This window comes from Schistocerca gregaria, chromosome X (genome assembly GCF_023897955.1).
Source record: "Schistocerca gregaria isolate iqSchGreg1 chromosome X, iqSchGreg1.2, whole genome shotgun sequence".
Taxonomy (NCBI): domain Eukaryota; kingdom Metazoa; phylum Arthropoda; class Insecta; order Orthoptera; family Acrididae; genus Schistocerca; species Schistocerca gregaria.
The window spans coordinates 671016422-671031622 of record NC_064931.1 but is presented as its reverse complement, the minus strand read 5'-3'; the positions used below and the strand labels follow the sequence as shown (position 1 = coordinate 671031622).

Here is a 15201-nt window from a genome sequence, read left to right as displayed (position 1 = left end):
TGGAAGGCTCAACCACCGAACTTGAACAGGATGTCTTGCGACGTCCGCAACGACCAAACACAACGGTCACTAACGAAAAAAAGAAAAAAAAGTGGCTAGCGTTCAAGCCCCGTAGCCGTTGGATCGCTGGATCGAGTCCCGTTTGCCAGGTTTTTTTTATTTTCAACACATTCATTTTCTTTACTATTTATATTACAATTGGTATAATGGGAAAAATACATGTAATCGGATGAACTTTTATTAAATTTACAATGTTATTTGGCAGTCTACAAATTTTTATTACCACAAATAATATAATATTCACAACTATCAACTACTAAACGACCAAATGCATAAAGTGATACTGAAAATGTACGCTTGTCCGTGTTGTCCGTATTTAATTGAAGGAGAATGAGAAGGAAATGCTGCGTTATGCATGTTTTACATCCACATTATCGTCTAAAAGAGAGGTTTCTGAAAATGTTAACGACGTTTGTTTTTCCTCAGAAAACCTCAAAGGATCTTGCGTATGCGGAAACATAGCATTTATTCTATGCAGCTGGTGCCATTTAACTTTATGTTTTCCATGTTTTTTACGAAAAATACCATCCTGCAACTTGTACTCGTAATGTTGAAAGCGACGATTAATTGTACATCTTTCGAAAGCCGTCTGAGCCAGTCAACACTTGGAGGTAACAAGTCGTTTTGGGCTCCTTCTAGGTGTAAGGGATTTCTCAGATCACGGACAAGCATACATTTTCAGTATCACTTTATGCGTTTGGTCATTTACTAGTCGATAGTTATGAATACTATATTGCTTGTGACGATAAAAATTTGTAGATTGTCAAATAACATTGTAAATTTAATAAAAGTTCATCCGATTACACGCATTTTTCCCATTATATCAATTGTAATATAAATAGTAAAGAAAATGACTGTTTTAGAGATAAAAAAACGACGAACGGGACTCTATCCACGGAACGAGAGATTACGGAGCTTGAACGCTAACCACTTTTTTTAAATCTCATTTTGTTCGCTTTTGTTCGTTGCATCTGCTCGGGGCGGACGTCGTAAGACAACCGTTTTAAGTTCGCTATTGATCGATTAACTCAGTTTTTTTATTACAGAGGGCACGTAACCCTCTGACTGAACACGCTGAGCTGCCGTGCCGGCTACCACTCGGCTCCAGGCGCTTCATGGTAAAAATGGCCACGCACAAGTATCTATTTCACGACCGAAATTATCTTGCGATTTTCTCAGTAACGCTTGAGAAGTATGCGCTACTGCTTACACATTTTATTGTCCTCATGGAGTACTACGAGTGTACGAATTTTGCAGTAAATCCGTGATCCAAACGTCGTGGCCCTACGAAATCCTCATTCCTCCTCATACCTAGTGTCGTTTCAATTAGGGTGGTAGTCTTTCTAAATGTTTTACCACTAGAAGTACCACGCTATGGAGTGCTGAATATCTTCTGAAGCCACACTGACCCTGATTAAGAAGTTTCTTTTCTAATCGAGCACTTCAGCTGAGAGTTTACTATGCCTCATATATCCTCCCACACAGTTAATACTACTGAGTATGTAGGGCTGCCGCCTACATATTCCGGTCACCACATTGACGTGTACGTTTTGCAAGCCAAATATGGCCCCCGCCTCATCTAGGAGGTTGTTTGTAAACAGAAGAGGAAAGGTACTGCGTGCAGTCAAGCCGCCAGCAGTCACGACAGCATCCTGGGGCGCCGGTCTCGCCACGACGTAGCGTCGTTTGTGTGTGTGTGTGTGTGTGTGTGTGTGTGTATGCATAAATTCAGTGATCTGGATGAGCTGAAGATCTGCAGACAACGTTGCCTGTAAACCAGCTGTTGTGGACGTGTGATGTTATGTTGTTACAATTGAGCTGTGAGGCTGTTACGGAGAATTCGTTACTGCACTTTGCCCATAGTAGGCAATAAGCTTATCGTGTGACCGTTGTCTGGTTGGGAATGATTTTTCTCAGGCTTCGGAATTGGTATAACGTGAGCTATCTTTCTTGTGTCCGGGAAGTACACCAATATAAGAAAGCTGTTAATATGAAACTTCCTGGCAGATTAAAACTGTGTGCCCGACCGAGACTCGAACTCGGGACCTTTGCCTTTCGCGGGCAAGTGCTCTACCAACTGAGCCACCGAAGCACGACTCACGTCCGGTACTCACAGCTTTACTTCTGCTGTTAATAATCCTAGTAAGCAGTACCAGAGTAATTCGTGGGAGATGTTTGAATTCAGCATCGCCGCTATAGTCCTGGCCAGGAGAACTGTTCTTAATTTTGTGGACAACTTTCTCGACCTGCCGTGGCGTCGTCAGGAGAGGGCGACCCTGCGTCGGTCGCCGTCGGAAGTCAGTGACTAGTGGCAGCAGTCTGTTTTCCTCTTGCCGAAGCTGTTGGACAAGCCTTGCTGGTGGCTGTGGAGTCGGCATCAGCCGATCATAGACAGGCGAATAAAGCTCAGCCTTCGCTAGTGGATCATACACAAAGACACCAGAACCTTGAATAGCACGTTTGGCAGGCATGGATTGTCGGAGTCGTCGAAGGAGTTGCCATCCTTCCTTGGTGTTGAGGAGAAATCGCGCCTTTTTGTCCTCCCAACTGCTTTGTCTCCTTTCTAACGCTCGTCGGCAGGGCTCTCGTGAAAGGCGGACCATATCGTGTCTCTCGGCCGGATTTAGACATCGCTTCCTGCACCGCCTGCTCCTGTCCCCATGGATCTTTGGTTCTTTCAACAGTGGCGGAGACGGTTCGACGTTCGGTTCCGGAACGACTACCACTGTGGACGCCCGTTTACTAGCCGTCCGAATTTTATTGGTTAACATCTGAATAGTTCCGTCAAGCGTTTCTTACTGTCCAAAGTCACGGACGGCCGGACGTTACTGTTGAGGTAAGAACTGAAATGGTCCCACTCGACTGTTCTCCTTATGCGAGGTCGTGAACGAAGTCCACGTTCAGTGACGCCTACAAACGGCAGATGGGCTGAGGAAAGATCATTTATAGTGACCAGCCGTAGGTTTGGATGAAGATTCGTAACTATAGTGATTTCTAGTACATCGACCTTGTGGCACTGAGAAGAGGGTATCCTGGTCGGCTGTGGTGGACCATAGAAAGCTGCATCCAACTCTAGTTCTATATTATACAGGATGCGAACCTGGGGGTTGGTGGTCAACGAATGCCAGGTCGTATTTTTAGCATCCAGATCGACGTCGTGCAGTACCTCGTCGTAAGTATGGAATATTTGGCGGGGGTCATCCGGAATAAGATCCTTGTATGGAGGGAGATACTCCGCGACAAGAGTCACTTTCCCAACCGCTGTGTTGACTGACAGCTGTCTCTTCCAAAGACATATTTGGCGGTACGACTTCAACAGAGTGAGTAGAGGTGTTTTGACAAAGACTACAGTGCTCCTTCCCCAGCGGCCCACTCTGTCTGCCCGATAGCCTTCCACGTTACGAAATTTGAACCACGTCGTTGCTGTTAAAAGCCTGTCTGAGATATGAACGACGTCTAACCGGTGAGTGGTGCCTAAATATTCAAGTCCCATTTTACGGTCTTCAAGCCAGTAGTGTTCCAAATACTAAAACGGAGGTGAGCGTTATGTTGCCTGTGGGCCATTTTAAGGCGAGACGAACTCTTTAACAAGATCCTTCACTAGGGACAATATACTCTAAGTTTTTGTTGCAGCGCTGTCAACAACTTCCCAATATCTGTGATGGCTCGCATTATAGGTCCCTGAAGGAGGTAAGCTCGTCGTGCGGTTGTTGCTGGTGATGTTCAGGGCTGGCAGCTTGTGCGTAAGTCTGTCGTCTAGTCTGAGAAGTAATTCGTGGCAGATGTCGATGTCGCTGAGGTGGTGGTTGTTGTTGTTGAGGCCTGTGCAGCGTATAAAGTGGCTGTGTTCGATCAACAGATAAGGCGTACACGTCCTGGTATGTCGGCCTGCTGACTGTTGTGCGCCCAGGAGGCTGTGCTCGGGCAGCAGCTCGTCGTTGGTAGGCTTGGAGCAATTTTTGATACTTCGCGCAGTTCCTGTATAGGTGACAGGGTGCTGTTGTTCACAGTTCAGGCACTTGCTAGTGTGCATTCCTGACAGTGATGGTAGCCTGTACATCTCACGTAGCTCGGTGGGAGGCGGCGGTAATTCTCTGTGTGCTCAAAGAGCTGGCATCACTTACACTGAGGTAGTCCCTCTTGGTTTAATAAGCTTCGACCCAAACCCTGGTGTCACAGACACAGTGAAGATTGTAGATAGAGTCGCTGTCCTTGTCTTTCGGTAGAATGGTGACGTAAATGAGAAGAACCCGCAAGTGCTTGAGCAGGTTCTCTCGTTTTCTATACTGAGAGAGTGGCTGCAGGAAAACCTTTCCCACGGAGTTCCTTAGGCAATTCGTCTACAAGGACTTACACTGAAGAACTTTCAAAACGATTTTGAACCGTTCGTCTTCAGGTAGTTTATGTGTGAAAAAGTCAGTCTGAAGTTTTGGTAGAAAGCGATGGCTTTCTGTTGATCAGAGTAACTTTCAAAGTGGTATTTGGACACGTTCACTTGGCATACAACCTTAAGTGTACCCTCTATTTGTGTTTTTAGCACCGAATCCAATTCAGGGTGCTTTTCCGTGTAATACATTGTAACAGGTGATTTTCTTCAATGGTCTTGGGGCACCGGCCGCCGCGGGCTCCCGTTACGATGGTCGAGTGTCCTGTTGATCTTCTTGTATGGAGTCATCTTAGGCGCTAGGTGGCATGAGGGGCTGGAAGTGATTGGATGTTTCTGGTGTCTCCACTAGCCGCTTACTAAAGTTTAAATCCTATGGCACCAAGCCAGATGTATGTTGGCCCTTATATTGCACCATAATGAAACCTCCTTCGTGGGCGGTTTTCTGCGCCGGCACGTCACTCCTGAAGTCAGCGTCTTCATGTTCCACATTTTCAGGCAGCCCACGTTCATAGTCGTCGTTGGGATGGCATCGCCATCGAAGGGGCGTCCCTCTTCCTGGTGATGATCTGTTTCACGATGTGTCGTATGCTGAGTGATTGGTAGTTGCTGGATAACGGTTTTGGTGAGTTGCTCCGTTGCAGCAGCTCGAAAGTAGTGAGCCGAATGGCTGTCAATAGCGTCTCGATCATGTTCTTGTGGGTTGACCTGTGCTGCAGATTGCGAAGCAATGACTAGTAATTCTTAAACGGTGAGTAGTGTGCAACCTTAAGGGGAGATTTACTATCTTTGGCCCGAAAAAAACATGATCTTTGAGAATTTTTTACTCAGGCTGTGTTACAGATATTAATGTCAAATTTGGTCAAAATGCTTATTGATATTTCCTCTACAAACATGAATTTGACAGGAAATGTCGAAGAGCAAAGTCGGAAGTGCTGTCGGAACGAAACAAAATTTTGGTGTAGACCTCCACGGGCGGTATTGCACAGGTCAGCCAACTCCTCTGAAATCAAAATTGAGTTGACGCTAGCGAAGTATATAAGATTCGTTAGGAGTTGTACCTCACTTAAATTATTTGGACTGTAGGAAACAAAATGGCGGCCATCTGAAAAAAATAGGGTTTTTTCATCGATTATCGACTTCGTCGGCCAAGTAAAAATATTTATAGTTGATGGATCGGAATAAAAGTGGTACAGCTCCAATACAATTTACTTAGTTTCGTCGGAAACAAAGAATCATGCCAATCGGTTCAGTAGATTTGAAGTTACCATACCACGCGATAAAAAAACGTCATTTCGAGAAAAACGCGTTTGAAGCTTTAACTACATATAAATACAATATTATGCAACGTACATTCAATCTGGTATCCCGGGTCCACAAACTAGTCCTTCCTCTTCCTCATAGAGGGCGTTCTGCTCGGTCTGCGTCATCCTGCGCTGCTGCAGAGGCGCTCGTGCGGCCGGTGACAAGCGGTTTTCGGCCGCTTGAATCCAGTGGTCATCCGAATGCTTGGCGAACTGCGTCGAATAGAGTCCCAGGGTGACGTCCATCGTTGTCATGGTATTCATAATTGCTGAATACCCTTCGTTGAAGGTGCTCACTGCCAGGAAAGTCATCTCCATAGTATTCGCAGCAGAATGCAAATGCTTGAGGGCTAACTTCCAAACACACGCGTTCAAACTTTCGTTTGAATTTTGTGTGTTTCCTTCCAAGCACCGGTACAATAACTCGTCATCCGAAAGAAAAAAAAAACTGGTGAGTGAAAAAGGCCGATTTCAGGCATGTGCATTTTTTTGTTCCATCTCGAATAACAAACATTTCCGTTCCGTTTCGGAAAAACCGTTTCAGGGATGGATTCAAGCACTTTTATGGATCCAAAAATGCAATTTAAAAAATATCGATTTTTGGAACCAAAAGATAGTAAACCTCCCCTTAATCGGTTTAAAAGCTCTCGCTTTGAATGCACTGCCTGGCTTTGCTTTAGTAGTCCTGGCCTGCACTGGGAGACGTGAGCTTACTGCCTTCGTTAGGATGGAGTCCTGGCTCCCCCTCATACCATAAGTTAGCCATTCCGTAACAGTGGCGAGCCCAGACTATCTCGCTTACACCTACGGCGGTGCTGAGGCGGAAGTAAGTTCGTAAATGATGGATAAGTTGCGCAAAGACAGAAATACTGGATGAGGAAATACGCTCATAGCGAAGAGCAAGTTCAAAGTAAACACGCTCGCGCTACTTGCTCGTACATCGCCGGAGCCAACAAGAACGTGGTGCGTGGTGTGCAAGCTGCAGCACACACCGCTGCGGTCGCGGGTACTAATTGACGTCCGCACGGTAACGTGCTCACGTGATACCACGCAAGCATCCTCCGCCCACGGAGAGACAGTCGAGAGCGCGATGTTAACGCCAGCAAACCGTGCAGGGCGCGCGCAGGAAGGGGGTCGATAGCCGGCCGGGGGAATTTGCCCCGCTGCTGGCCCCATCGGTCACTCCTTATGACGACTTCGGGCACCGGCAGATGGGGATTGGAGACAGACGACACAGACTATGGAAATGGTTTATGAGAGTTCAACGTTTCGCTCGGGCGGAGCTGTGCAACCGCCTGGCGCCGCGTCGACGAGAGAGCAACGCACAGAACTGACACCAGCCCCCGCTTCTGCCGGTAAACAAGAGTGCTCGCTACGCCGTCCTCGCTGCGCAAAATTGAAACCTTCACGGATGAAGGCGGCCGCTGTAGCCGAGCGGTTCTAGGCGCTTCAGTCTGGAACTGGTCGCAGGTTCGAATCCTGCCTCGGGCATTGATGTGTGTGATGTCTCTAGGTTAGGTAGATTTAAGTAGTTCCAAGTTCTAGGGGACTGATGACCTCAGATGTTAAGTCCCATAGTGATCAGAGCCATTTTTCACGGATGAAGGAAACTCGTACCGTCCACGAGGTAGCGTCTTTCACGTCGAACCTGACGTGGAACAGCATATGACAACAACGCTGGAACTCAGCGAGAACATCGAGCTGATGGACCAAGAATCATTGAAAGAGATGACAGTGTTGCAGAAACGGATGATTTCTCCCTAATGCGACACAAACGGCACTATCGGAGAAATTCTGAAGAAGATGCGAAGCCTCGGAAACTACCAGCTGAGACGACTGAGACAGCTAGTAGGTTCACACTTATTACCCCCAGAGATGACAACAAGGACGGCTCCACCCAGACACCGAACCTCGAACTAGGAACGTCGGAACAACAAACCGCTGCTGGTTCTGACGCAACAAAACTAAACGTGTTCCACCAGCGACGATTTATTATACTGGGGGTCTCATCCGAGATGTGGAGGAGGCCCTACCGGCGGCGATAGAGAGCACTGGGTGCACCCGACTGCAAATTGTTGCTCATGTCGGCACCAATGACTCCTGGCGTCTGGGTTCAGAGGTCATCCTCAGTTCGTACAGGCGGTTGGCGGAGTTGGTGAAGGCGGAAAGCCTCACTCGCGGGGTGGAATCAGAGCTAACTATTTGTAGCATCGTTCCCAGAACCGATCGCGGTCCTCTGGTTTGGAGCCGAGTGGAAGGCTTAAACCAGAGGCTCAGACGATTCTGCGGAGAGCTATGGTGCAAATTTCTCGACCTCCGCTATCGGGTGGAGAAATGTAGGGTCCCCCTGAATAGGTCAGGCGTGCACTACACGCCGGAAGCGGCTACGAGGGTAGCGGAGTGCGTGTGGAGTGCACATGGGTTTTTTTTAGGTTAGAGAATTCCCTGCCTAGGCCCGACAAGACGCCTCCTGAGACGCGGCAAGGCAGGAGTAGGCAAAATGCAACAGGGAATAATAATATTAATGTGCTAATAGTAGACTGCAGGAGCGTCTATAGAAAGGTCCCAGAACTGCTCTCATTAATAAACGGTCACAACGCCCATATAGTACTAGGGACAGAAAGTTGGCTGAAAACACATGTAAACAGTAATGAAATCCTAAACTCAGATTGGAATGTATACCGCAGAGACAGGCTGGACAGTGAAGGGGGAGGTGTGTTTATATCGATAAGAAGTTCAATGGTATCGAAGGAAATTGACGGAGATTCGAATTGTGAAATGATTTGGGTGAAGGTCACTGTTAAAGCAGGCTCAGACATGGTAATTGGATGTCTCTATAGGCCCCCGGGCTCAGCAGCTGTTGTGGCTCAGCACCTGAAGAATAATTTGGAAAATATTTCGAGTAGATATCCCCACCATGTTATAGTTCTGGGTGGAGATTTTAATTTGCCGGATATAGACTGGGAGACTCAAACGTTCATAACGAGTGGCAGGGACAAAGAATCCAGTGAAATATTTTTAAGTGCTTTATCTGAAAACTACCTTGAGCAGTTAAACAGAGAACCGACTGGTGGCGATAACATACTAGACCTTCTGGTGACAAACAGACCCGAACTATTTGAATCAGTTAATGCAGAACAGGGAATCAGCAATCATAAAGCGGTTACTGCATCGATGATTTCAGCCGTAAATATAAATATTAAAAAAAGGTAGGAAGATTTTTCTGTTTAGCAAAAGTGACAAAAAGCAGATTTCAGAGTACTTGATGGCTCAACACAAAAGTTTTGTCTCAAGTACAGATAGTGTTGAGGATCAGTGGACAAAGTTCAAAACCACTGTACAATATGCGTTAGTTGAGTATGTGCCAAGCAAGATCGTAAGAGATGGAAAAGAGCCACAGTGGTACAACAACCGAGTTAGAAAACTGCTGCGGAAGCAAAGGGAACTTCACAGCAAACATAAAAATAGCCAAAGCCTTGCAGACAAACAAAAATTACGCGAAGCGAAATGTAGTGTGAGGAGGGCTATGCGAGAGGCTTTCAATGAATTCGAAAGTAAAGTTCTATGTACTGACTTGGCAGAATATCCTAAGAAATTTTGGTCCTATGTCAAAGCGGTAGGTGGATCAAAACAAAATGTCCAGACACTCTGTGACCAAAATGGTACTGAAACAGAGGATGACAGACTAAAGGCCGAAATACTAAATGTCTTCTTCCAAAGCTGTTTCACAGAGGAAGACTGCACTGTGCTTTCTTCTCTAGATTGTCGCACAATTGACAAAATGGTAGATATCGAAATAGACGACAGATGGATAGAGAAAGAATTAAAATCGCTCAAAAGAGGAAAGGCCGCTGGTCCTGATGGGATACCAGTTCGAATGTACACAGAATGCGCGAAGGAACTTGCTCCCCTTCTTGCAGCGGTGTACCGTAGGTCTCTAGAAGAGCGAAGCGTTCCAAAGGATTGGAAAAGGGCACAGGTCATCCCCGTTTTCAAGAAGGGAAGTCTAACAGATGTGCAGAACTATAGACCTATATCTCTAACGTCGATCAGCTGTAGAATTTTGGAACACGTATTATGTTCGAGTATAATGACTTTTCTGGAGACTAGAAATCTACTCTGTAGGAATCAGCATGGGTTTCGAAAAAGACGGTCGTGTGAAACCCAGCTCGCGCTATTCGTCCACGAGACTCAGAGGGCCTTAGACACGGGTTCACAGGTAGATGCCGTGTTTCTTGACTTCCGTAAGGCGTTTGACACAGTTCCCCACAGTCGTTTAATGAACAAAGTAAGACCATACGGACTATCAGATCAATTGTGTGATTGGATTGAGGAGTTCCTAGATAACAGAACGCAGCATGTTATTCTCAATGGAGAGAAGTCTTCCGAAGTAAGAGTGATTTCAGGTGTGCCGCAGGGGAGTGTCATAGGACCGTTGCTATTCACAATATACATAAATGACCTGGTGGATGACATCGGAAGTTCACTGAGGCTTTTTGCAGATGATGCTGTGGTGCTTCCTAAGTAAGAGTGATTTCAGGTGTGCCGCAGGGGAGTGTCATAGGACCGTTGCTATTCACAATATACATAAATGACCTGGTGGATGACATCGGAAGTTCACTGAGGCTTTTTGCAGATGATGCTGTGGTTGCAACAATGGAAAATTGTACTGAAAAGAAGGAGGATCTGCAGCGAATTGACGCATGGGGCAGGGAATGGCAATTGAATCTCAATGTAGACAAGTGTAATGTGATGCGAATACATAGAAAGATAGATCCCTTATCATTTAGCTACAAAATAGCAGGTCAGCAACTGGAAGCAGTTAATTCCATAAATTATCTGGGAGTACTCATTAGGAGTGATTTAAAATGGAATGATCATATAAAGTTGATCGTCGGTAAAGCAGATACCGGACTGAAATTCATTGGAAGAATCCTAAGGAAACGCAATCCGACAACAAAGGAAGTAGGTTACAGTACGCTTGTTCGCCCACTGCTTGAATACTGCTCAGCAGTGTGGGATTCGCACCAGGTAGGGTTGATAGAAGAGATAGAGAAGATCCAACGGAGAGCAGTGCGCTTCGTTACAGGATCATTTAGTAATTGCGAAAGCGTTACGCAGATGATAGATAAACTCCAGTGGAAGACTCTGCAGGAGAGACGCTCAGTAGCTCGGTACGGGCTTTTGTTAAAGCTCCGAGAACATACCTTCACCGAAGAGTCAAGCAGTATATTGCTCCGTCCTACGTAAATCTCGCGAAGAGACCATGAGGATAAAATCAGAGAGATTAGAGCCCACACAGAAGCATACCGACAATCGTTCTTTCCACGTACAATACGAGACTGGAATAGAACGGAGAACCGATAGAGGTACTCAGGGTACCCTCCGCCACACACCGTCAGGTGGCTTGCGGAGTATGGATGTAGATGTAGATGTATGTGGAACTGAGTAATGCGCTACAACTACTACCCTCCGGAATCTTGATGCCCATCTTCCAGAAGGATCGGATTAAATAGCATTTAGAGTCCTTTAAGGATCAAAGAAAGGCTCTCAAATTTTTTTGAGACCTACGACTTTCCGCTTTTCACACTCCAACCACAGGACGAAAAGGAACTTAAGGTGTTGATCAAACGACTACCTGCACAGGTCACAGAACGTCAACTCCAGGAAGCACTAAGTGAAAAATGATTCCCCCACGCCAGGCTGTTCCAGTATAAAAGGAGAGAAGGAGATCAAGTCACTGGTGACTTAGGCTACTCACCTACTGTGTCAGTCTTCCTAAGGCAAAAGACAACCGTAAAATCTACGACATCCGTTATCTTCTCTACACGAGAGTGCGCATTGAAGATTATCTGTCCAAGGGTCGGCCGACACATTGCAAAAACTGTCAAACTTCAAGCACATGGTAAATTATTGACAGATGTCAGCTTGCAGCCTGAAGTACCCTAGAGACCATCGAACCACCGACTGCAGCCTCCCCTGCACCTACAAAGCGAAATGTGCTAACCGTAACAAAGACCGCTGCGCCTCACAGCGCGTCTGCGGAAAATAGCGGGTACACATCCGGAAATATAATGTCCAGCCGCAACAGCAGGGCAAGAAGCTGACGGTGAAGATCGTCCATCCATCGACAACGCCAACGACGAGCAGCAAACTGGACTGCCAGGCACCAGCACAATAGCCATCCGGATGGCCCCAAATACCAGCTACCCTACAGAGAACTCGAAGATGACGGATTTCACGATCCTATGCAGACACACTGTCGCCTAAGATAGACCAACCTGCAACATCTGCTTCCACTACACCCAGCCCAGACACCTTGACACCAGCCATATCGGACATCACAGCCCTACTCGTACAACTTCAACAAAAACCGACAGGAATCCTCACACTGTGGAATGGATAACGGCCGCAGAAGAAGGCATCTCTGAATCAGCATTCGGAATTCTAATGGAGCAAGACGTAAACGAACTTTAGTGAACAGACTGGACATAGTTCTGATATCGGAGATGGCTGGTTTCAAATTACACAACATGCATGATTATAGGACGGACCTGGCTGGACAACGAGGTGGCAGAACTGCTGTGTCTGTCAAAAACACCATACGACATAATCAGGAGGATCTACCGCCCCTGGCATCACTGGAAGCCACAGCGGTTACATCGTTCACCTCAATACTCAACATAACTCTTGTGGCGGCGTATCTCTGCCCCAGGAAACTGTTGGTGGCCAAAGATCTTCATGCTGTCTTCGACCGATTCAGTAAGAACTTGCTGGGAGGAGACCTTAACTCCAAACATGGGGCTTGGCATTCAAGGAAGACCAACCGAAAGGGACAGATGCTCTACGATCTAGAGAACGACCTTCAAGTCACATCCCTCAGTTCGCCTCCAGGAGGCTGACGTTTTCGATATAGCGATTGTTAAAAATATCGCTGAAAATCTACAGCTCAAGACCATCCAGGACCTGTCATCTGACCATCTAGTCATTTTATGACTTCTCGAAGGTCACGCCCTCCCAAAGCCCCTTCAAGCTCCAGAGCTGTTAACTTGGGCCTCTTTGCGACATACCCTAACAATTACGTCCGGCCGACCCAAGCAATCTCTAAAAGTTCGGAAGTTGACATCACTGTGGCAACCTTGACAGCAAAAAGGCAGTGGGCAAGAAAACGTGCAGCAACCGATATCTTTAGTCACGAACCTCAATTTCGGACATTCCCTCCTCATCTCAAAGAAATCAAACATCGCAAGAACATTCATAGAAAACGATGGCTTCTACACAGACATCCGGAAGATAGGCGGCTGATGCATCGTTTGTCCCGGGAGGTACGCCGCCGAGCTGAAGAATGACAGCAAGACCTTTGGGAAACAAAGATGGACGAAATGTTTCTCCCGACTAGGAACGAGTAGCAACTTGTCAGGGCACTGCGCCAATCGAGACCACAAACAGAGCAATGAGCGGCTCAGGTGGCCTCAATACGACTCGCTTGGCCAATCTGAATGGTATGCCGACGTATACGAACAGCACATGACAGCTCCGTCCCCACAGGATGCAGAAGACGCAAGGAAAGAAGACCGTATCTCGCAACGAATAGCTGACTTTCGTCAACTCCCCACACAACAGAGGCCTGTTCTTAGCACTCACGCTGAAGTTAAAAAACTCAACAGGAAGACTAACAGCTCGGAGTCTGGTAAGGACTCTATGACCAACGCCCGTCTTAAGCATCTTCCCAGAAAGGCTATCTTTCTCTTAACCCGAATTATCAAAAGCTGCTTACTCAACAGCTAATTCCCTGCAGACTTATTCAAAAAAGAGTAAAAAATCCAACGTTGCCAGACAGCTACCGACCGATTAGTCTTTAGCCCAGACTTGGCAAAACACTGGAGCGGATGCTGCTAAAGCATCTCAAAGAATATCTGGAAGAAAATAACATCATCCGCCACGAAAAGTTTGACTTCCAGTCACAGTTATATCGGCGGAGATTCAGCTGCTTCGGATCACTGAATATATTCATCTCAACCTGAATAGACGAAACTCCACAGTTGGAGTTTTCCTAGGTATCGGAAAGGCATACGATCGGGTGTGGAGTGGCAAGCTTATAGTCAAACTAGACGATCAAACCCGTCTCCTCGACTGTTACATCAAGCTGAAAAGGTCGATGTCGTGTTGATTTATGGCTATTGTGATCAAAATGCCCAAAGGGCGTGTGCTATGTATGCTGCTAGGTATCCTGTACGACATCATCCAAGTGTCAGGATCGTTCGCCGGATAGTTACGTTATTTAAGGAAACTGGAAGTGTTCAGCCACATGTGAAACGTCAACCACGACCTTCAACAAATGCTGATGCCCAAGTAGGTGTTTTAGCTGCTATCGCGGCTAATTCGCACATCAGTAGCAGACAAATTGCGCGAGAATCGGGAATCTCAAAAACGTCGGTGTTGAGAATGCTACATCAACATCGATTTCACCCGTACCATGTTTCTATGCACCAGGAATTGCATGGCGACGACTTTGTACGTCGTGTACAGTTCTGCCACTGGGCACAAGAGAAATTACCGGACGATGACAGATTTTTTGCTCGCGCTCTATTTAGCGACGAAGCGTCATTCACCAGCAGTGGTAAAGTAAACCGGCATAATATGCACTATTAGGCAACGGAAAATCCACGATGGCTGAGACAAGTGGAACATCAGCGACCTTGGCGGGTTAATGTATGGTGCAGCATTATGGGAGGAAGGATAACTGGCTCCCATTTAATCGATTGCAATCTAAATGGTGCAATGTATGCTGATTTCCTACGTAATGTTCTACCGATGTTACTACAAGATGTTTCACTGCATGACGAAATGTCGATGTACTTTCAACATGATGGATGTCTGGCGTATAGCTCGCGTGCGGTTGAAGCGGTATTGAATAGCATATTTCATGACAGGTGAATTGGCCCTCGCGTTCTGACGACCCCGGATTTCTTTCTGTGGGGAAAGTTGAAGGATATTTGCCATCGTGAGCCACCGCCAACGCCTGACAACATGCGTCAGCGCATTGTCAATGCATGTGCGAACATTACGGAAGGCGAACTACTAGCTGTTGAGAGGTGTGTCGTTACACGTATTGCCAAAGGCATTGAGGTTGACGTACATCATTTTGAGCATTTATTGCATTAACGTGGTATTTACAGGTAATCACGCTGTAATAGCATGCGTTCTCAGAAATAATAAGTTCACAAAGGTACATGTATCACATTGGAACAACCGAAATAAAATGTTCAAACGTACCTACGTTCTACATTTTAATTTACAAAACCTACCTGTTACCAACTGTTCGTCTAAAATTGTGAGCCCTATGTTTGTGACTATTACAACGTCATGTATCGCAAAGCGAAAAAAGTGGTCCAACTAAAACATTCATATCTCTTTACGTACTACACGAATATGTAATAAATATGGGGGTTC

At 46.4% G+C, this 15201-nt stretch overlaps 1 protein-coding gene and 1 non-coding gene across 3 annotated transcripts in view; both read right to left on the bottom strand.

The window, feature by feature from the left end:
* Positions 1-15201, bottom strand: part of LOC126297578 (protein turtle homolog B-like) — a 476180-nt gene that overhangs the window by 209301 nt on the left and 251678 nt on the right. The gene's annotated exons all lie outside the window — the stretch shown is intronic.
* Trnas-cga (transfer RNA serine (anticodon CGA)) lies at positions 2079-2153 on the bottom strand. The gene has a single exon. It is a non-coding gene; the product is annotated as a tRNA-Ser (tRNA).